At 38.7% G+C, this 22,910-nt stretch overlaps 1 long non-coding RNA gene across 2 annotated transcripts in view; it reads right to left on the bottom strand.

The window, feature by feature from the left end:
- Positions 1-22,910, bottom strand: part of LOC146506195 (uncharacterized) — a 142,492-nt gene that overhangs the window by 92,540 nt on the left and 27,042 nt on the right. Inside the window, exons 1-2 of one of the 2 annotated variants that reach the window (XR_014877188.1) lie at positions 3,576-3,851; positions 2,420-2,557 (exon numbers count right to left, since the gene is read on the bottom strand). This is a non-coding gene — a long non-coding RNA (uncharacterized LOC146506195). Of the gene's footprint in view, positions 1-2,419; positions 2,558-3,575; positions 3,852-22,910 lie in introns of those variants that run through there. The other variant, XR_014877189.1, reaches the window with a different exon arrangement.

Genomic DNA, 22,910 nt, shown 5'->3' with positions numbered 1-22,910 from the left:
TGCAGAGGAAATGTATTTAATATTCACAGGGCTTCTTACACTCTGACATTAGCCGAAGAAGATAATCCCTCAAAGATTAAATTAAATGTGGGCTGAAGTGTTTAGTGCTGCTATTGTTTTCATTAGTACAAAAAAAAGGGAATTGTACTCAGTGTGTATGGTATTAAATCGTGCATCTGGGCGAGCACTTGACATCCACACACCCCCGCTCCTCTGATAAAACATAATATCATTCTGTGTCCATAATCTCCAAGCAGCAGGTTAGCATTAGAGTTTTTAACTACACTTAGCGGTTACTAAATATGCATTTCTGGTATTAAAATAAATCTTCTGTTGAGATAAGAGCAGAAGGTGCACTGCACTCTGCTGATTCGGGACATTTGCTCATCTTCACTTCATAGAGGTGAAAAGGGCCTGATGGTGGATTGTATGGATGATAATGTGGAACATTTAGGTATTTATTAAAGTAATCTGATGTTCTCTGTTCCAAGAGCTTTTTGGGGAAATGTCAACAGGTTGAAAGAAAGCAACATCTGTGAATGTTGATTAATTATGGTTTGACAGATGTTGCTAAATGTCTGCGGACTCCGGGATTTGAACGAACAGTCGAAGGTTTTTCTAAATCTTGTTACGAGCAAGTTTTAAAATAGACGTCATACAGCCTTGGGGTTTTTTTTTGTTGTTGTTGTTGTTTTTAATCCATGTATACATAATAAATACAACTATGAAATCACAATTGTTTAAATTTTTAAATTATAAATTGACCTAATAGAATTAATAAGTGACATTATATCACGTTTCACAGTGGGATATCTCAACAATACAATAATAACAATAAAGTCATAATAATGAATTAAATTGTGGAAGAAAATAACTAATGAATAAGCACAATTTTATTTTGCTTTCCATTAGGGATGGATGGGAATTGATAAGAATTTAGCAAATTCGATTTTACTATATAATATTATTGGTAAGCTATCACTTTGGGTCTCATTCTCACTGGGGTCTCATTGGCTCTGCTTTGAGGGTTCACCAAACAGGAGTCACAAACACAAAAAACAAAACTGTTTCTTACCCAAGATGATTGGAAATCCTAAGATCCATCAGTATGTCCGCAGGGAAATAAAAATCTCCACATTACAGTCTCCTTCACATACATTTGGGCTTCGCTTTTGATCACTAATATAATAAAGTAATTTAATCAGTGAAATGATGTGAGGGGAAAAAAACAAGGTCTCCAAAAAGTGGGCATCTCTTCCTCGGAGCACTGCAGACGTGCTGATGGGATTCGTGCTTGTGCTTCAGTAAGAAACGTAGTTACATTTGTGGTGTGATGTGCATGTAGTGAGCTGTTATGTTGTAAACTGTCTGAACTTGCTTGTATAAAATAGCACTGATCGTGTCGCTCGGTACACTCGGCCAGAGGAAAAATATGTTTCTATCAGTCTGAACAACCTTACTGCTAAAGAGACAGACAGCGAAAGCAGACAGTATATACTCGGTTTTAACATCCTCTTGGTGTCGTTTTTTCATAATCGATTCTGTCACTAGTTAGACTTACATTAGTTTATGTTAGCTATTAGCCGCAACCAACCAACCAACCAACCATATGAGGTCACGTTCCGTACTGACAGAAGGTGGTGCTAAACTTTTTTTTAACTTTAACTTTAAGGACTTATTTCTTAAGCTTCACAGACAGAGTTACATCTATGTCAGTTTTTGAGCGCAGGACTCAATGGTGCAAATTAGCGTTTATATGTGTAGTGTTTCATGTCCCCTTTTAAAGTAATGCAGTGGAAGTAATTAGTTACTCCCAAGAGAACAGTTTACCAAAGTAATTTATTATACTCCATGTTACATTTGTCTGTAAAATGGCCTGAAACCCAGTGTCTCGTAATTACAGTTTAACCAATATAAACCTCAGGCTACAGGCCCACACACCAACACAAATCCCTACCCAATCAGGGTGTGCATGATCTTTCTCTTAGTATTTAGCATGAACACAAAGCTGATGGCACAGAGCAAAAATGAAAATCAGCACAAAGACACTTTGAAGCTATCGCTACAGTGATTCTACTGTAGAAGCATGAGCGAATAGAAACGCAGGCTGCAGCCTGACTGTTCATCACTGCCTTTGTTACCTGTTGAAGTTCAGGGTCTGGCTTCTGGGCTCGGCGTTCACTCAGCTTTAACCAAGTATTTTGATGTTATTTGGCATCGATTATTTTATGGATTTTGTGCAAATAAAAACAAAATCCATAAAATAAATGCCATATTTCCTTTTTTTTCTGGACAGCTTTCTTGTCAAATGGACACTTGTTTATTGGTGTTCATTTTGGCAAACTGGACATTGTACAAATTATAATGCAACCCCTGGGGTGACATGTTTCAGCAAAATACCTTGAGATTAAAGGTTTACCTTCAGCCAGGCGACTCTTGGTAATCCAGTGAAGGTCCATCCCCTTCACCACGGCTGGCCCCTGCCAATTTAGGACCCCTGACACGCAGGGTTGCCCCCTCTGTCAGCCTGGTGTGGCTGATCAAGCTGTTCCAACAACTGGAAGACATCACAAGTTAAACACTCATTATTTTAATTTGATGCTAATCATGTGTTAATGAGACTAATCCTGCAATGATTCAGGTAATTTGCTTAATGGCTGCCTAGAGTCCAGATTACAGCAATCAGTCACGTTTGATAAGACGTCTGTTGCGGGGCAGGGGGGAAAACTCGGTGGAGGAGTAGAAGACAGGGAACAGGTGAAGGCCAGCAAGCCTCCAGGAGAGTGGAGACATGCTAGTTCATCGGCCCTCTCACCTTTGAGCCATTAACGTCTTGGCGCTGCATCGAGGGGAGAGCTTTTCTGATATTTCCCCTCAATCATCACTCCACACACTATTTCTACACCGTTTCCACCACGATGGATGCTGAGCATATTGTAAAGGAGCATCCTCATCAAGAACAGTGGCACAAGTTGTCAAATGAAATGTAAATGAAAGTGCTCATTCGTCAGATCGTGTATTATTTAGGCCATACCTGGGATAATTTAAAGGCTTGCACCATCATGAAAATGCTCATTGTTTTAATGTTTTGAATTTCCATATCTTCTGATATTGTATGTTTTATCATATTTGCAGTTTTGTAACACAATATAGAAAAATGCTCAAAGTTTATCTTGTTTTGTTTACATGTTATTTTCTCAGCTAATTTCTCTGGTAAAAGTATTGTCTCGATGATTAGCAGGAGTTATATTTAAAACTTTCATCAAACATATGTTCTTTTAGGATTCAGTGAGCCAAACAAGTCATTTTTAAGTTGTACTTCACAACTTATATTTGAATGACCATGTATTCTATGTATCAAGTCTTGCAGTTGACAGAGCCTTCCTGGCTGCCATGCAGTAACACCTGTACATTTAACTAGCTAGTGTGAATCTCAGCTAAGCTATCAACAAGCACGCTCAGGCTAGCTAAGCTAAGCTAACTAAAACAAGCTAAGCTAACTACATAAATGTAACGTATTTTCCACTCAGCAGTCACTATGCTAACTTTATTGAACTATTTTTGGTACGTCTTACCTGTCGACTTTTTTTCTCACTGGACACAGTTCAGACTAAGCCAGGTTGTCAAACTTGAGCTTCTAGAAAATTATAAGCTAGCTAAGGGGTGGGGCAAGCTGACTTCAAATTCACTGGAATGCAAAAAACTCATTGCGTTTTGAATATATTCTTTTAGCTCTTAATGGCTAATTCAATACAGTAAAACGGTTTTTGGGGAAATTTTCTTAACATAACCGGTTAAAAATTTATGAATTTAAGTTAAGTTTGTCACGTGACAAGTATCTCTGCCGTAACCCTTACCTTACGGTGCCCCTCCCACCCCAAAGTTTCCATCTTCCTTTCCATCGCATTTTTTTTAAAGTCATTTATAAATTATTTATTTATTGCAATTTATTTCATTAACTACACAAAATAGACATTTTAAAGTACACTGGAGGTGAGTTTAAAAAAACAAAACATAAATCGCCTAGGAAGTTTTAAAACCGCTTTTAAAAAATGTAGTTTGAGGCGGTTATGATTTGATTGACATGGCTCTAAGCCAATGACAGCGTAGAGCTTGTTCATAAATCTGTGCATCAAAATCTCTCTTTAAATTATGGCTCTGAGACTCCAAAGTGACAAAAACATGACTTTGTCTATTTATTTAATGCATTTAAAGCTTCACACAAAAACTAATAATAGCGTCAGTTAAATTGCATCAGTGGAAAAACTAAAGGTAGTATAAACCATAAACAAATACACCATAAAAGCAACAACAACAACAATGACAATAATGATAACACTACTACTAATAATAATAATAATAATGTCTCTTAGAAATACAGCTGGATCTTTGTCCCAAGAGGAAGAATGAATGAGTGATCTCTCTCCCTGACTCAGATCAAGCCGGGGATGCTACGCCCCTGACAAATAGCTGCAGCATAATGACCTGTGAGTGCTAACAAATATAAATCGTTTTCTCTTGCATTTTTACTGTCGTCAAAACAAATGCTCATTAGCCTTTTATGAGGGATTGTGTGAATAATAAATAGATCCTAATTACCCCCTATCACAAATGCAAATGTGTGAATTAAAAGCAACGGGTAGTAAAACAATAGAGCTACTTTTCCTAGTTAATATTATATGTACAGTTACTGACTTATTGAGCATGAATGGCTTAAATTAATTGTTGTGACCAGTTGCTTTACTTTACATTATTGTAGTGACGATTAATCTTTAATATGTCCCATTCCCACTAAGAGCATGTATTTCTCGGCGCTAATAAAGCTTTAATCTTTTTGTAGCTGTTCAGTATCAGATAACTTTTAAAACATCTGCACTTTGATCTTACGACTATAAAAATAACAAATATTTTTTAATGATTTCATTCAGTTTATGGGTTACGTGTCTAAGCATGCAATAAAGAACTTGGTTTATGGCACATGTCTATTTGCATATTGCTTATCAAATACACAAATAAACAGCTTTATAATGGGGGAGCTTTAAAACAGCAGCACTGTGTCAAATCAGCATCACTGTTTCGACTTCTATGAAGCCCATTTGTCACCTCGGAGGATAACCTATATTTTACACACTAATCTGAGCTAAAGCATGTCAGATGCCTGTACAGGGGGCCCAGTCTATTGTTCAGGCTGAGGGCTTATCCCCGTTTCACATGCTGAGCGACAGCAGACTTATGAGTCAGCCATGTTGTCACCACTTTCTCCTCAAACACAGTTAAATCTGTTTCGTGTATTACTGAACACACACACACACACACCTTTTGTTGCCCTCCTATCCCACCGAGACTGCTGGGTTCAGAACATGCATACCTACAAATTGCTGTCCCATCTGAGCTGAGCTTTCATCAAAGATAACAAATGAATAGTATTCAATGAAATTATCAATAATATTAATGAAATAAATAATATTACATTAGCCAGTGTACAGACTTATATAGTATGATGTTTAATCAAGTTAGATTTTTTAATTATCATTGATCTTTTTAACTTACTTGGCTATACTATAACACTCTCCAATGTTAAATTACATTCAAGTGCTGGCAGCAAGATTTACCAAAATAAAAGTTTTATTTTATATTGTGCTTACTCTAATCTGTCTATGCGAAATCAAGGAACACACTGAGACTTAAGGCTTCACCATTTACAGCATTCAGCTCTATTCACATAATGGCTAGTAGAGGTGGGAATCACCATACATCCCACGATACGATATTATCACAATACTTAACGCACGATACAATATTATTGCAATTTTTTTAAATATTTTGCGATATTTAGATTCTGTACATAAACTTTATCAATATTCGTTTTATCTAATATCAAAGTCTCACACTCAGTCTTTCTCTCATTTCAGTTTTATTGTTGACAAACTGAACGGTTTGTATTACAGTCTAGTCCAACTTAACTGAATCAACCATCTGGTACAATTATAGCTATTCTGAACTATGCAGTTTATGAAAACTATGCAGCCCCTTCAGCAACTGAAGAATTTGAAAGTAAATTAAAACAAAATATAATTTTGCATTAAATAAAAAAAAAAAAAGTTTTACACTTAATTAAAATAAAACATGTCTTAAATTAAAATAAGTAAACTGTCATGTTTATTGCTGCCAAAAAAAAAAAGTTAAACACATTTGGACAGTGAAGGAATGTCAGGATTCTTGCTCAGAAAAAGGATCAACATGCTCTGAAGTCAGTCCACAAAAACCTTTTTTGTAACAAAATATCGATTTCTGCTGTCCCTGTATCGATACATTATTAGCAAACAAAATATCACGATACTACACAGTATCCATTTTTTCCCCCACCCCTAATGGCTAGTATATAAAATTTATTCTACTTTTCTAAATTTCTGTAGAATTTTCTTTAGTGGTTTATTAATCTCATGCTTCTGTGGTTCACATAAGGTTTTGTCTCTCTTTTTTTTTTTTTTACATTGGAATGAGTCCACATGGCTTTTGTACAGAGCCCCAAACCTTTGAACAGATGTTAAATAACACTCAGCAGACTGGCTCTCCACCATTCTTGAGCATTTCTGCTTGAATTCAGTCTGAGCCCAGTGACTTACCACTCTTTATCACTCGCTGGACTTTACTTAAAGTGATTATTGTGTCTATTCCTCACTGTCAATGATTTGGATTCCCGTCAGGACTGCTGGGTTTAGCCAAAGTTTGTTAGGGTTCTGCTGTTTTCAGCGAGCAGCAACGGTTTGGTTAGACGTTAGCAGTTTATTCTGCGATCACCTAAAGTTTCCTTCATGGTCCAATTTACAGATGAACTAAATAAAAGGTTGTAATAAGAATGAGTGACCCTCTGTTGCGTCAGTGAAGTTAAATGTGTAAAACATGAAGATCTAAGGTTTAAAAGGTTAAAGGGAATCAAAAGTAAGCTGGGCTCAAGTATACCCCCAAACTACAGTCTGGTAATGAAAATTTAATCAAACTAAAGATAACTGAAAGCTCCTTTTAAAAGCAGGAGTTCATCAAATTTAACCAACATTTAAATGCTAACAAATATTTTAGATTAAACTAAAACCTCTTTCAGTGAGGCGATAAATGCACCGTGCGTTACGGTGGTTCAGATCAAAGCTGCGTCCTCCGAGAGCACGTACATTACAATCTGTCCAACAACAAAAAGCTTTCTCTCCTACACTTTAACTCATCACGGGGATTACAAAAAGGGTAGCTCGCCACAATGACTTCAATTTCTGTTATTGTTTGACAGTCGGCTGCGAGTGGATTTAGCAGCTCAAAGCTCAACTGTAACTATTTGTGGATTAGATCAGCCTGATCCATTAGATGGATCGTGATTATAACCATGTCCCAATACACTTCCCCTGTCACACCCCAAGGCTTTGGGTTACATATGGGCACACAGTTACTTACATGACATTCGACACAATCCCAAGAGGAACGGTCGAACTGAAGGAAATTTCCACTCATAAAATTGAATAAAAATAATAAGATCAAATGAAGACCCAGGGCTTGGATATGACCAGCAAAATGTCTGTGTCATATCGGGGGCAAAGCCTTTTTGGGATTTGAGTATCAGTTATCAGGCAGAGATGGCCTGATTACATCTCAGCACAGGCTCGTGGCAGTTCAGAAAGCCAAAATTAACTTATTAACCTGTTTTCTTGGACATGAATTTTCTATTAGAGGGAAAAACAATCTTTGTTTCTCCCACTACAGTTTTACAGTTATACAGTAGTTTATAGTTTTTTCTTCTGTAACATATCTCCAATATAGTCTCAGTTGAGTTCATTAAATACTCAGGAAATATTACCCTCTTATTCACCGTCATGGACAAGAAGTGAAGTCTCGGTCCATGTCTGCTCGTGTGACTCCTTGGCTAAACATGTTAGCTTAAATGGCAAGGCAAGGCAAGGCAAGGCAAGTTTATTTGTATAGCACAATTCAACAACAAGGTGATTCAAAGTGCTTTACAGAGACATTAGAAACAAAAACAAATAAAAAGCATGATTTAAAATTGATTAAAACAAGCAAACAAACAAACAAACTAACTAATTAACAAACAAACAAACAAACAAACAAAACAGTATATAAAACCAAAACTGATAAAATCAGTAGTTAAAATGTAAGTTTTGAAATTTAAGCTTAAGTGCGGATTTGGTGCTTTATTCAAATGCAGCTGAGAACAGGTGAGTCTTCAACCTGGATTTAAATAAACTGAGTGTTTCAGCTGATCTGAGGCTTTCTGGGAGTTTGTTCCAGATATAAGGAGCATAAAAGCTGAATGCAGCTTCTCCGTGTCTGGTTCTGACTCTGGGAACTGATAAAAGACCGGATCTAGATGACCTGAGGGATCTGGAAGGTTCATACTGGGTCAGGAGGTCCCAGTATGCTCGGTCCCAAATGGTCCCAAATGCTCGTTAATTTAAAAGTTCAATGTGAATTTTTCACAACAACAGTCACCTCAAGGCACTTTATAATACAAGGTAAAGACCTGATAATAATAGAGAGAAAACTCCACTTGGTGACAGTGGGAAGGATAAACTCCTTTTGAACAGGAAGACACCTCCGACAGAACCAGGCCACAGCAGAGGGGAATAATGGACACAGCAACCATGACACAAGTACTGGTTTTGGATTTTGATGCTTCCATTTCAGGCACCACTGTGTGAAACTTTTGGACCAAGACGTCAATATATTTGGAAGCCAAGTTATCTGCTATGAAGCTGGCTAACCAGGCGCATCCATAAACTGTATTATTGAAGTGCAAAGATACAAATAAGAGCTAATTAGTATTAAGGGAAAGACTAAAATAATACTAGAATTTTATTCACTTATCCTGAAGCAAGAACCTTTTGGATGATTTGTAGTGGACAACAAACCATATTATTTGTCATTAATATGTTCAAAAAGCCACTGAGAGCAAATACAGTGGAGAGGTCTAGTAGTGACTGGCTCACAGATACTACCTGCCCGTGTCGAGACAGCTGTCAATTAAAGCGGCCAAACCCAAAATGAAAAAAGATGAGCTCTAACAGGGGAAACTATCCAAAATATGGGCAAAAACATTTTTGTATGAGTCTATAAACATGATTTGTAATGTTTTAAACGCTGGATAGTGAAACATGTGAGTCTAAAATGGGAGGAACTGGCTTTTAGATCCAGCCTCAAGTGGACATTAGAGGAACTGCAATTTTTGTCACCTTTGACTTGGCTTCCCATATGGAAAAAAAATGGAAAAAACTTATAAAAGACTTGCATCAGATGTGGCCTATTTCATATAGTGAATCATATAAGGCTTATATGATTTACTCATGAAAGTGGCCACTTTCTCATTACTTTCATATATTGTTTTAGCAAGTATCCAAAACATACTAGTTTAATTTATATAATTTTTCAAGGGATCTTATATCTGTTTTCACTCTTATATGCTTTTCATACAAGTTTCAAACAAGACAGATACGAACTTTATAAGATTTATATATATCTTTTCCATATGGTTCATTCTTCAGCCCTGAAGCTTTCTGCTTCATAATCACATAAACGTAGAGTGCAATGCTGTGACTATTGACTGGTGTGACTGGGACAGAATTCCAGGTGAAAGCTTTTTCTGCACTGAGAGCTAAAAGTCAGAATATCTTTGCCTTTGCTTTTTCAATTTTGACCTTTTCTGTCTGTTTCTCACAAGTCATATTACTGATAAGTAGAATATTAAATTGCTGGACTTCCACTGTGATTATTGGTATGTTTTCAATACACAGTGGAAAATAAAGCAATTAAACAAAGGTCACAAATGGTCATAAGGTAATGAGATGCATCGTTCAAGAAACACTGTCAGGTGTCTGTAGTCTGGCAGATAGGGCACAGCAGCCATTTTTAAAAATGTCAAGTTTAATCAAACTAAAACAAAACATGATTTTAACTGACGATGTTACATAACCCATAAAAGAAGAAAAAGCTCCAAAACCACAATCTGACGCACATAAACTAATGAAAAAGGAAGGAGATAAAGGGAAACAACTTTTAAACAGGATGTAACTCTCTGTTAACGGTTGGTTGCTTTTGTGGCACAGAATTAACATCCCCCCTCCTGCAGTTTAAGCCCAAACACTGAGAGGCAGAAAAATATTCCCCTCAGAAACGATCCTCTCGTTGTGAATCAGACACCGCTCCCTTCACAGGTCTCTGCAGGAAATGCTCTGTGGCTTCTGCCTTTCTGATCACTGGCCTGATTAATAGGGGGCTGAATTGAAAACTTAATTGGATGTGGTTACAATTATAAAGCCTTGCTCTCCTCGGAGCGGCAACTCTGACTGTCGGATGGCGCCGGCGGGGGAACAAGATATCAGCGGGGGAAACATGTTCTGTCACACCGCCCCCGCGTTATTCCAATAGACAGGGATGTGAGGTGTGTCAGATCGGAGTCGCCCACGGTGGAGCCGTTAAAACACCCAGACTGCTCTGATGGTGGCATCCACTGACCTCCCCAGAAGTCCCCACTGAGTGACCAATTTATCACCGGTGGGGTAGATCAGTTTCAGTAATTTTTGCGCTTTTAAACTCTAACTGGAAACATCACTTTTCCACAAAACACAAAGTGCTCTTTTCCCCAGCACACCTGGAATCCCAGTTTCCAGCCGAGGCACTGAGCAGTGTGGAGGGAGCCTCTCTGTGCTAAGCAGTGGTTGTGCAGACATGCACGTTCTCTCCCTCACCATTAGTATTTTTGATCTATCCACTCAGATTTTCCAGCCGATAAACCCTCTCTGAGATCACCCTCTCCTGACTCACATGCCCCTTCACTGCAGCTGTAACCCTCCTAAGGCCTCCAGAGGTTGAGGGAGCCCTCTTCTGGTCGGAGTCAGCATTACAACCCATCGCCACACCACCACCACCACCACCACCACCACAGTCAAGTCTTATCAGGGAAATAAAAAGGGCTCTGTCACAACCAAGGGATCATTCCACGAGGTTCTGGCATGTCCACGAGTGCAGTTTGTCTGGCACTCATTATAATCTCTGACATATGTAAGATCCTTGTCATGCTCTTTGCTCGTAACTAGAAAGAATTAAAAGAGAGTGAATTTGAACCTTCCTTACATATATGCTGCATTTAGCAGTCTGAAGCAGCAGCTTGCACTGACAAAGGAAAATAGAGTGATCACTAGACTGTGGGCATGAAGCAGGGACTGTGCACTGGGCTGGGCTTTCAATGTACTGAACTATAGACGGCAAAAGGGCATCAAAGAAACTGTTCTTCAAAACCCAACTATGGAGTACTCACATCATAGTTGCAGTACACTCCATAGTAAAATGTACAATCCTGCTTATATCTATAGATCTTTATATATAGATATAAGATAGATAGATAGATATATAATAGATAGATAGATAGATATATAATAGATAGATAGATATCTATCTATTATATAGATATCTATATAGATAGATAGATAATAGATAGATAGATATCTATATAATAGATAGACAGATATCTATATAATAGATAGATAGATAGATAATAGATAGATAGATAGATATATAATAGATAGATATCTATCTATTATATAGATATCTATATAGATAGATAGATAATAGATAGATAGATATCTATCTATCTATCTATATAGATAGATAGATAATAGATAGATAGATATCTATCTATCTATCTAGATATCTATCTATCTATCTAGATATCTATCTATCTATCTATCTATCTATCTATCTATCTATCTATCTATCTATCTATCTATCTATCTATCTATCTAGATATCTATCTATCTATCTAGATATCTATCTATCTATCTAGATATCTATCTATCTATCTATCTAGATATCTATCTATCTATCTATCTGATAGATAGATAGATAGATAGATAGATAGATAGATAGATATCTATCTATCTATCTATATAGATATCTATCTATCTATCTATATAGATATCTATCTATCTATCTATTATATAGATATCTATCTATCTATCTATCTAGATATCTATCTATCTATATAGATATCTATCTATCTATCTATTATATAGATATCTATCTATCTATCTATCTAGATATCTATCTATCTAGATATCTATCTAGATATCTATCTATCTAGATATCTATCTATCTAGATATCTATCTATCTAGATATCTATCTATCTATCTAGATATCTATCTATCTATCTAGATATCTATCTAGATATCTAGATATCTATCTAGATATCTATCTATCTAGATATCTATCTATCTATCTATCTATCTGATAGATAGATAGATAGATAGATAGATAGATAGATAGATAGATAGATAGTGTCACGGCTGGCGGGGTGAGCCGTGTGGTGTGGAGGAAACGGAGGACCCAAAATGCAGACAGCCGATAAGATGATGAGAGTGAGGGTTTATTTACAGTATACAAATAACAGAACTGAAAGCAGGACAGAACATAACCTAAACTGGGTGAGCTAAATAACAAACCGGATCATACAAATGGGGTAGGAGGCAGAGAGACACAGACGAGGAACAGACACCATGAAACACAGACGAGCCGACAACGAACACAGACCGACACCCACTATAAATACACACACCAGGTAATCAGGAAATGGCACACAGGAGGGGACACAGCTGGAACTAATGGACATAACGAGACACAACCCTACAAAGTAAAACAGGAAACACACAGACTGTTTTACATAACACGAGGACATGAACAGAGCACCGAGGGAGACGCAGGTAGGGAAGATAAACACAACCAAACACCAACAACCAATACAAGATCAGAAATAAACTAGAAAATACTAATAACAAAACTCAAAGCGCTGGGTCACCGACCCAGGACCATGACAGATAGATAGATAGATAGATAGATAGATAGATATCAGTATTTTTATTTTATTTATATTCCATGGTTCCATAGTTGGCTGAACTGGCAGGTAAAATATAAATAATTAAAAAGTTAACCTGCAACCAATGCTGGGGTCATCACACACACACACACAAAACACATTTGTTGTTACATTTCTAAAAAGTAATGTGCTACGTTACTTTATTGAATTAATTTATTACATTGCTTTCTGCATTACCTTTGAGTTACTCTGGAAAAGTTAACAATATAAACTTGAGGCTCCCAGACCCTGAAACAAATCCTTATTACACATGGGATCTTTCTTTTAGTGTTTAAGCATGAAAGAAAAACCAGCAAAACAAAGAAAAGTAGAAAACCACTTCAAAGAGACGCCAAAGCGATCACCATAGCAGCTCCAACGCTACAAGTCTGACTGCTCATCACAGCCTTTGTTAGCAGCTTTTATACAATACATCAAAATATGGAAGTAACAACATAATTGTAACTGTAATGTGATTACTGAATTTAGTACAGTAACTTGTTACATTACTGCATTACTGAAAACTGTAATCTGATTAGAGTGTCTGGAACATGCTGAGATTTGGTTTTGGTGTAACTTTTATTAAAATATTTTTTTAAAGAACATAAAATCATTTAAGAGAATTAAAAATCCTTTTTATGAGTTTAATAACATTGTGTTGTCATGGCAAAGGGCTGAGGAGAGGCTTTGATTTCAGCACAGCACAAGTCTGAAGCAACAGTGTGTGTGTGTGTGTGTGTGTGTGTGTGTGTGTGTGTGTGTGTGTGTTTACATATGTGCACATGCATTGTCAAATGACTTCCCTGACCGGGCTCATGGCTAGTTAGCCATGTGTGATAATATCTTTCTCTGTCTGGATACCCCTCTGCACCCTCTCCTCTGTCTTCAGAGAATCTTCCTTTCTCTCCGTCTCTCCCCCCTCAGCCCTCACTCTCTCTCTCTGTTGACATGCCAAGTTGATAAAGAGAATGTTTCATTTCATGCCCGGCATCAGCACCATGGCTGCTCTGCATGAGCAGGCCGTCCGTCAGAGCATACGACAAGCGAGGAAGATCCTCGAGCGGCCAGCGCTTCAACGCACAAAGTGAGATGCAAAACAAATGGGCCAAACACAAAGACCGACAGACAGAGAGAGGCAGAGAGAGAGAGGGAGCAGCAACCAAACATATGTGCGCATCAGAAAGTCATGTCCTATTTAAGTGACTATTATTAGAGTGGGTCACCATCTGCAAGTCTAGATAAAGCATGGGGGGGAGGAGGGTGGTGACTTGGTGGAAGATGCTCCAAAACAATTATATTAGCACATGCTAGTGCTAGCTTGTTAGCAGCAGACGAGCAGAAACCTCGTGCCACCGAGTGTGATGACTTTTCTGAGAGAGCGAGAAGTTTTGCAAAAAGAGTTCCTTCATGAATTTATCCTGTATATATATATATATATATATATATATATATATATTCCAAACCTCCTGACTTCACATATGAAAAAGAAATAGAAAAAACCCTTTTCTCTTTTAAACTGAAATCCAGTAAAATACCACTTTTCCCAAGTGTTACATGGGAAATCAGATATTTATTTTGTCATAGAAGACAATTAAAAAACATAACATTTACCACTGGAGACAATGAGGATATTTTAAATGATGTTTTCTGCAGTTGGTTGCATATGTCTTGGGATAAACATCAAAACCCTGTGTCCTGTTATATTAAAAAAATGACCTCCTGGTCCTCCGTGTTCATATTGAATGCTATAACATCTGGAGGGAGGGTTAGCCACATGCTAGCAAAAACCTTTCTAGGAAACATAAAAGAAGAAGAAGAAAAAAAGCAAAACAAACAAACAAAAAAGCCTGTAAAGCCAATCATAAAAGCTCTTAAAGGTCTTTACTCTTCATCGGATGTTGGGAAAAGTGGCCTAATGCTAACATGTTGCTAAGCCAGAAGCACTTGGAAACCAAACATATCCTTATGAAAGCAACTTAGGCTACTTCAACAGAGTGCTGAATCTGAGCCAATGGAAGCAAACTGTTAGGGCCAGATTTATGGTCTGCAGCAGTGCAAATACCAAATACAGTCGGTGTTTACTAAACAAGCATAGTGCCGATTTTGGTACTGAAACGGTGTGGGCGGTTATTTTTGCAGCTGGTCGTACTGCATACGTATTTGATGGAGTTCACACGTGTCCATACTAAGGCGTGTGTGAAGTGGTTTACTGTAAATGACATTAAATTTAACAATGAAACAAGTCTCATTTTAACCCTGATGCTACTTCAATAGCTGTCACTATTAATGTACATTTAGTTGGCGTGCCTGGAGGATTTCAGAAACAGTACGCTACATCAAAACTTTACAGTGTCCTCTTCCAAATGTTTGGAGCCGAGCCACACAGATTTGTAATCCACAATAACACCGGTATTTTGATGAAAGCAAACTTAACTGAACTGCACACTGAGTGCCGAAGAACCCCAATGTGGCTACAAGGATGTGTGTAGTGTTGGGCATTACATGTGTTTTTTTTCTTGTACAGTGGTTTTCAGTAGGGATGCAACGATACCAATTTTTTCAAACCGATACCGATACTTGGATCTGAGTACTTGCCGATACAGAGTACAAAAAACGATACTTCTACCACACACACACACAAATGCAATGAATTGGAAGACAGGTTTTATTATATTCCCTGCCGATAAAAAATAAAATCTTAATAAAAATGACCACAAAAAAATTTCAAGTGAAAAATAAGCACTTCTGTTAAATTATTGCAGAGTCTCCACATTGTAATTTTACAAAATATCACTGAACTATTGGCACTGTCTCGAGCTTTCAGAATAATAAATAAACACTTCTGTTTGGAATAAAATAAATACAAATTAGGTTTGAGAATAAAATAAACTTTTAAATTATTGCAGAGTGTCCATATTGTAAACAAACAAAATAATCATCATCATATAAATAATAAAATATAAAAAATTATAAAATAAATAATAAATAAAATAATAATTGGCCCCCTAGTGGCCAATCTAAAAAACTACAACAGAAATGACCAGCCACCCTCTGATTAATGAAATAAGTTGGTATCGGTTCATGGTATCGGTTAACTTTTACGAGTATGAGTACACACACATTTTACAGTATCGGCCCCGATACCCGATACCAGTATCGGTATCGGTGCATCCCTAGTTTTTAGCATTTCAAAGCTAATCATAAAAATCTGCTGGTTGTAAAAAGCAATAATAGGTTAATAAAAAGCTGAATTGTGTCCAGATCTTTAGCAAACGGCTGTTTTCAAACATTTTGGAGAGAACAAGGAGCGCAGTACCAAGGACATGGCCCCACTAACTTGTGCTTGGATATTAAGTTAAAAGAAACCATATTTAAACTATGCACATATAATGTATAAAATCCAAAACATGCAAACAAACAAAGATAAACTCAGTAAAAGAATAAGCACAGATAATGCGGGCCCGTCGCTGAGATTAAAAAGCATACAACACAAATAATTCAAATGAAAATGTGTCCAGTTGCACCAGAGGGAGTTGAAGTTCCTGTTAATCTGTGTTTGTAATGACGTCATTAGCTCTCAGCTGTTTAAATAGTTGATTAAGGCCCGTGCAGCTTGCACACCGACCCCTGACACCCACAACATCTGTTTTGTTTGTGTGGGCTGAAAACCAGTTGCTCTCACACTGCGCAATATGTGCCTTCATAGCAAGGTGACATTAGCTCTGAGAACAACATACTCACTCCGATTAGCTGCACACTGGAGCGACTGCTGAGGACGTTTTTTTAACGTGGTGTTGCTCGACTGCTGCTGCCCTCTGTGAGGAACACATATTATTTAGGGAGGATTTGCCTATTTGGTCTATTTTGGGTGAGAAAGGAGAGAAAACGTTTTTTATTTAAAGATATTATACAGAGACGGTTGAGCACAAATTTCATTTAGATATTTTTCCTCTAACCTGTGGTGTTATTTATCCATCTAGTTTGTTTTGCTGTTTGTTGAGATATCAGCTGTAGATATGTCTGCTTGGTCTTAAATATATTGAAACGAACAGGAAATACTGAATCATGTAATTATAGAAAAACAGATAACAGAGGTCGTTCTGAGCAGTTTCATGTAGGAACAATTTTCTGTCTGTCGACCAACCACTGCAGTGACGATGCACTTACTTGGTCCTAACATTGTCAGATGATTTAAACATTGTTTATTTATTTATTTACTTGTCAAAAATATTTTGTTTTTTTGTTAGGAACTGATAAGCAGCACAACTCATGGGAAGAGAAACATCTTTGCAACTTGGGGGAGATGCCATAGTCGTGTCGGTACAATAATCCATTATATTGCAGATTACCACAGGAACCCTAAACCTGCAAATTAACTAGTATTTTGTGTCTTTAGTTCATTTGCTCTAAATCAGCGGTCCCCAACCCCCGGGCCTTGGACCGGTACCGGTCCGTGAGCCGTTTGGTACCGGGCCGCGAGAGTTGAGGCTCAGGTGTGAAATGTATAGTTTTCAGGGTTTTTATCCATTTTCAGCGTTATTTTGTTATCGTTTTTATCGTTTACTCGGTTTTCCTGGGTCTTTTCACGTGTGTTATGAATAAATTTTCTTTTTTTCGGTACCAGTACTAGTTTTATTTTGTTGTATTTATCCGCGACACCTTAAAGGCCGGTCCGTGAAAATATTGTCGGGCATAAACCGGTCCGTGGTGCAAAAAAGTTTGGAGACCGCTGCTCTAAATCAATAATTTATTTTGAATTAAGGTCTGTTTTTGACACAAGCTCGATATATTTTTACAGTTTTGTTCTGACGCAGAAATAAATTTATGGCAAATATACAATTTTATGAATTTTGAAGCTTTAAAGATGGCGGTTTCTTTTGGGTTGCTCCAAATAAGAAAATGACCAATGTTTTTCACATCATAGTTACTATGAATTACAGTTTTATGCTGCATTAATTCCCATCAACACTCAACTTCCTGTAGGGACACATTTACATTTACAGTAGGTCTCGTTTCTGTTACTTTTTGTAAATGAGTGCCTAAAACGTTTGGATACAGTAATGATTAAATAAACCAAAAATGTATCCATGACTTTTTGTATCCATGTGCATGTACGAATAGACACACCCGGTCTTGCATCACAGCACAGCAATTTGGAGCCAGTGCTCTGTGTCTCACTATGGGCCTGTCCATCTTTATACATGGTCTCTAACCAACATTTAAATATTTTCTGAAGCTCTGTTTATATGTCTGCCTGATGGACTTGATGGATATCTGATAGGAGAGCTCCGTGTAACTCCATTTTGCTCCTCCTATTTGCCTAACCTTCTAGCTTTTAGCTACCGACGTGAAAGCACAAGAAAACAGTAAAGATCTGGGTTGAGAAGTCAACACTGACTTGAGCGATAGTGAAAGTCTCCAGGTCAGTTTGGTGGATCCACTGAAGTTCCAAGTGGCTCTGCTGAAATGGTGATTTATTTTTAAGTGGATCCTTTGAGACAGCCTCTGTTAAAGCTCAGTTATCACAAAGTATTCTCATAACACCGGTGTATACACTTCCACCTCATCTTTCATTGTAATTGCCAGATTTTCCCTTTGACAGCTGTGGTCCAGGCTGCTTAGTCAGCAACACTGAAAGACCACAAGCACAGAACAAAAAAATGGACGGACATATCACTTTGGGTTTCCAGGACCTCCTACCGGCTGCTGCAACAATGATGATGATGGCTTCCCTTCTCGTTGAATGACAGAACAGTGTGGTGGTAGTGGTGGAGGGGATGTTACAGGAGTGAATTGGACAGATATAGAAAGGAGAGGGAAAAAAAGTGCCCCAGGGTGTTGCAGTCAGTTTGTCAGAGGAACTCAACGGCCACCAGAGCTCCAACCTGCGTCACTTTGCATTCCTGGTCTCTTCATATGATATCCCCCCCTCCCATTCTGCCCTTCCATCCCATGCTGTCCGCCTAGAGATAGCAGAGAGATACCCTGGCTGGGAAGTAAGGCTGGCTGTAACAACATGTAGGCCCTGACGAATGATTGATTCTCTCCTAATTCCCTCAAATAGGATGTAGGAAGATGAGGAGGGTGCAGAAAGAGGAAAGCGGGATTAAGAGACAGAGTGGTGGTGATGATGGTAGATTTGATGGGTGGGGGTGTGGATGAAGAAAAGAGATGGGAGACAATAAGTAGGCCACCCTGTGTCAGGTAAACTTTGGGCTTGTAGCTAACTGGACTTGTCAGGGCAGCTAAATGTTGAGCTGTCACTACAGAACAGTGGGGTTAAAAATATGGCCTAAAAATCTTATGCTAGCGTCACATACAGAGAGACATGAAGACGGACTGGGAGACAGAGGATGGAGGTGGGGGATGGGACATGAGGAATATCCTCCTTTGAGTTTTTGCTGATTGATATACAATATAAATATAAATATTATTAAAAATAATTATCTAGTAATAGAAAGTGTTATTTGACCTAAATCTGCTTTTTGCTTTCTACAAAGTATCATTAATATCTTTTAATGGGTGTAACAGGGGACTAATCTGGAACTAATTTACACATCATAAATTTAGTCCTTGGATCGAGGATATTTGGACATGGACTGGCTTGTGATATTTTTTTAAAGCATGTTAAGGTGATATTTCAGAAGTTTTCTAACATTCGTACTGCTCAAAAATATTAGAGGAATAATTCAAAGACAGCCCAAAATTCAGTCAAATGAAAAAACAAAAAACTGCGGCGGGCTAGTCCAGATTTTCTGAAATTTCATTGCAACTCAGAGCAGTTCTCAGTAGTTTGCATGGCCCCCCGTCTGCTTGTAGGCATGCCTGACGTCGGGGTATGCTTCTAATAAGACGAACGATGGTATCCTCAGGGATCTGAACCAGGGCATTACTCTGCTCCACATCAGATGTTCTGAAACATAATGTTCCAGTGGAGTTTTATTGGATTCAGTTGAGGCGAGCGTGCCTCATGAGGATTTGTCCTGCACCAGGAGGAACCCAGGACCCACTGCAACGCAGGGCCTGATAGACTTCATTGCAACACCTGGCAGTCAGGGTGTGGCTGCCCAGCCTGTAGATTTCGGTGTCCCTACATGGATACCCAGACCATCATTATCCCACTACAAACCGGTCATGCTGATCGATGTTACATGCAGCATCACATTCTCCACGGCTTCTCCAGACCTTTTCACATCTGTCACATGTGCTCAGGGTAAACCTGCTCTCATCTGTGAAAAACACAGGGTGGCAGTGGTGGACCTGCAAATTCTGGTGTTCTATGGCAAATGGCAATCAGGCTTCATGGTGCCGGGCAGTGAGCACAGGGGCACTAGAGGACGTTGGACCCTTAGGCCACCCTCATGAAATCTGTTTCTGATCGTTGGTCAGAAACATTCACACCAGTGTCCTGCTGGAGGTCATTTTGTAGCTCTGGCAGTGCTCATCCTTAGATACCAGTCTTGCTGATGAGGTAAGGACCTTCTACGGCCCTGTCCAGCTCTCCTAGGTTAACTGTCTGCCTCCTGGAATCTCCTTCATGCTCTTGACGCTGTGCTGGGAGATACAGAAAATCTTCTGGCAATGGCATGCATTGATGTGCCATCGTGGAAAAGCTGGACTACCTGTGTAACCTCTGTGGGGTCCACGTGTTGCCTCATACTACCAGTAGTGGCAGTATGAGGGGAAACTAGTGAAACACTGGATATTTATGGATATGGATTTGCTCTTAACACAGAAATGTGGGGGCCTCTTATTTGACTAGTGTTTTTAATATGGAAGGAAGCATGTTAGCCTGTGTTTCTACTTTTATCTTCTTGATATTTGTTATTGAAATCAATCATTTGCTTGTCACAAGTTTGTTCTTTTGTCTGACCAGTTGCAGCAGTTGCATCCAAACCTCAAAGATGATGTGGCTGCAATGATATGAACTGACAAAAGATGTAAAAATCAAAAGTGTAGCAATGCTGCAATGAGGCAGATCATGATTGCCACTTTTATTTTGGGCCAGAAAAAAGAAATAACTGAATTAAATGGACAAACATCGCTGACCTAAAAGATGCAGTTCATACAGCCTCTCCTTCTACAGAGGATTTGCAAAGGAACAAAACTTTTCAAACTAGGTTTTGTTAAAAAAGACAAAAAATCACCCCAAAAAACAAACAAACAGTGATGATCACATCTCAGTTTTATCTTTGTTTACCACACAATTTCCCCATATTCTTAATTTTCACTGTGAACGACACCTTTTTCACTCCTCATCATAACTATTCCACAAATCCCACAAATAACCAAATTGGTGCAGTTATCTTTTCGTTAATGTGCTAATTAAACAATCACCCATTTAACACACACACACACACACACATCACAGTGACTGTCAGAACATTTACACGTTCCTCTACCTTCGAGCCAGCAGTCTCGAGCTGTTCTAATAACTCCTGTAAACGTACGGGACAAACAACAGCGATCCGGAGCTCCTCTGCAGAGACTGGGCATCTGCCTTCGTTAATCAACGGGCCCTTCCCCCTCCCCGAGTACGAATTGGAATAATGAGTCAATTAATGTGCTAAAGCGACGATGAGAGATTGCAGAGAGAAAGGGAGAGGGGAGGGGAACAGAGAGTGACGGGGAGAGAGTCGGGAACGCGACGTGATGTGGAAGAGGCTGAAAGGGAAACAGTATACAGAAGAAAGAGAGTGTTGTGCTATTTCACTGATAATTGACTGTTTATGTGTATCCGTGTGTGCGTGCACAGCAGCAGTTGTTTGCAGTGCCTTGCTTTGGTTTTTATCACATCCACAGAGCCACACAGCAGCGTCCATGCATGACTGATGGTCTCAGCTGACACCCGCCTCCCCTGGCCTGTCGGTCTTAAGTGAGGAACCCCCGGGTTTAATTGCAAAGGGCACATTGGAAATGAATCATGAGAGAAATGAGAGACAGCCCAATCGCAGAGAGGAGTGTGTGTTAGACAGTGACAATAAAGAGAACAGGAACAAACATATAGCATAATGAGATCCATTGTGCTTTTACTTTTCAGTTAACCGCCTCTGCAGTTTCTATTATTTTGTGAGTAGCAGCGCTTTGTATGAGATTCTAACTCAAAAAGGTGTCTGGATAATATGGTGTTTATTAGCAGTCTGACAGAGCTGCAGACAATTATTTAATTAGTGCTTCATCAATGAGGGGTTTACTAATGAATTAAAAGACTTGTATATGTTGGTCATTTCATGGATGCTGTGTTGTGTCAATAATTTGTGTTGTGTTTGTACCGTTGTTGCCTTCACCTTGTTTTTTATGTTTTCTTTCCCTCACTGGTTAAGATTAGGCACTAAAACCTATTTGGTTAGGTTAAGGTACATTACTTGGTTTGAGTTAAAATACTCAGTTTATAACAGTAACCATCCATCCATCAATCCATCTAAGCGGGTTGTGGGGGCAGCAGTCTAAGCAGAGAAGTCCAGACCTCCCTCTCCGCGGCCAACTCCTCCAGCTTATCCAGGGGAACAGGTTCCCATGCCAGCTGAGAGATATAATCCCTCCAGCGTGTCCTGGGTCTGCCCCTGGGCCTCCTCCCTGTGGGACATGCCCGGAATACCTCACCCAGGAGGTGCCCAGGAGGCATCCTTGTCAGATGCCCGAACCACCTCAACTGGCTCCTTTCGATGTGGAGGAGCAGCGGCATCCGTGATCTTGTTCTTTCGGTCACTACCCGTAGCTCGTATAACAGTAACCATGCATATTAAAAAATGACACAAGAAATGTATTTAAATGTGACACCAAGGGATCCTTTTCACACACACAGACTTTTTGCACTATTGCTGTAAACCAGCGCATCAAGCTCTGACGCGAAACGACACAAACAACTCAAACAAAAAACAGAACCCGGAATGACGAACTGGGAATACCCAGTTCTGGACTGAATACAAAACCTTTTCCATGAACAGTGAGGTATGAAGAAGTGTCACCTTATACAAAAAAGTTTGTATATCATATAAACATATT

This window comes from Neolamprologus multifasciatus, chromosome 12, assembly GCF_963576455.1.
Source record: "Neolamprologus multifasciatus chromosome 12, fNeoMul1.2, whole genome shotgun sequence".
Lineage (NCBI taxonomy): Eukaryota > Metazoa > Chordata > Actinopteri > Cichliformes > Cichlidae > Neolamprologus > Neolamprologus multifasciatus.
The sequence above is the reverse complement of the archived record's forward strand: the minus strand, read 5'-3'. Positions and strand labels throughout refer to the sequence as shown.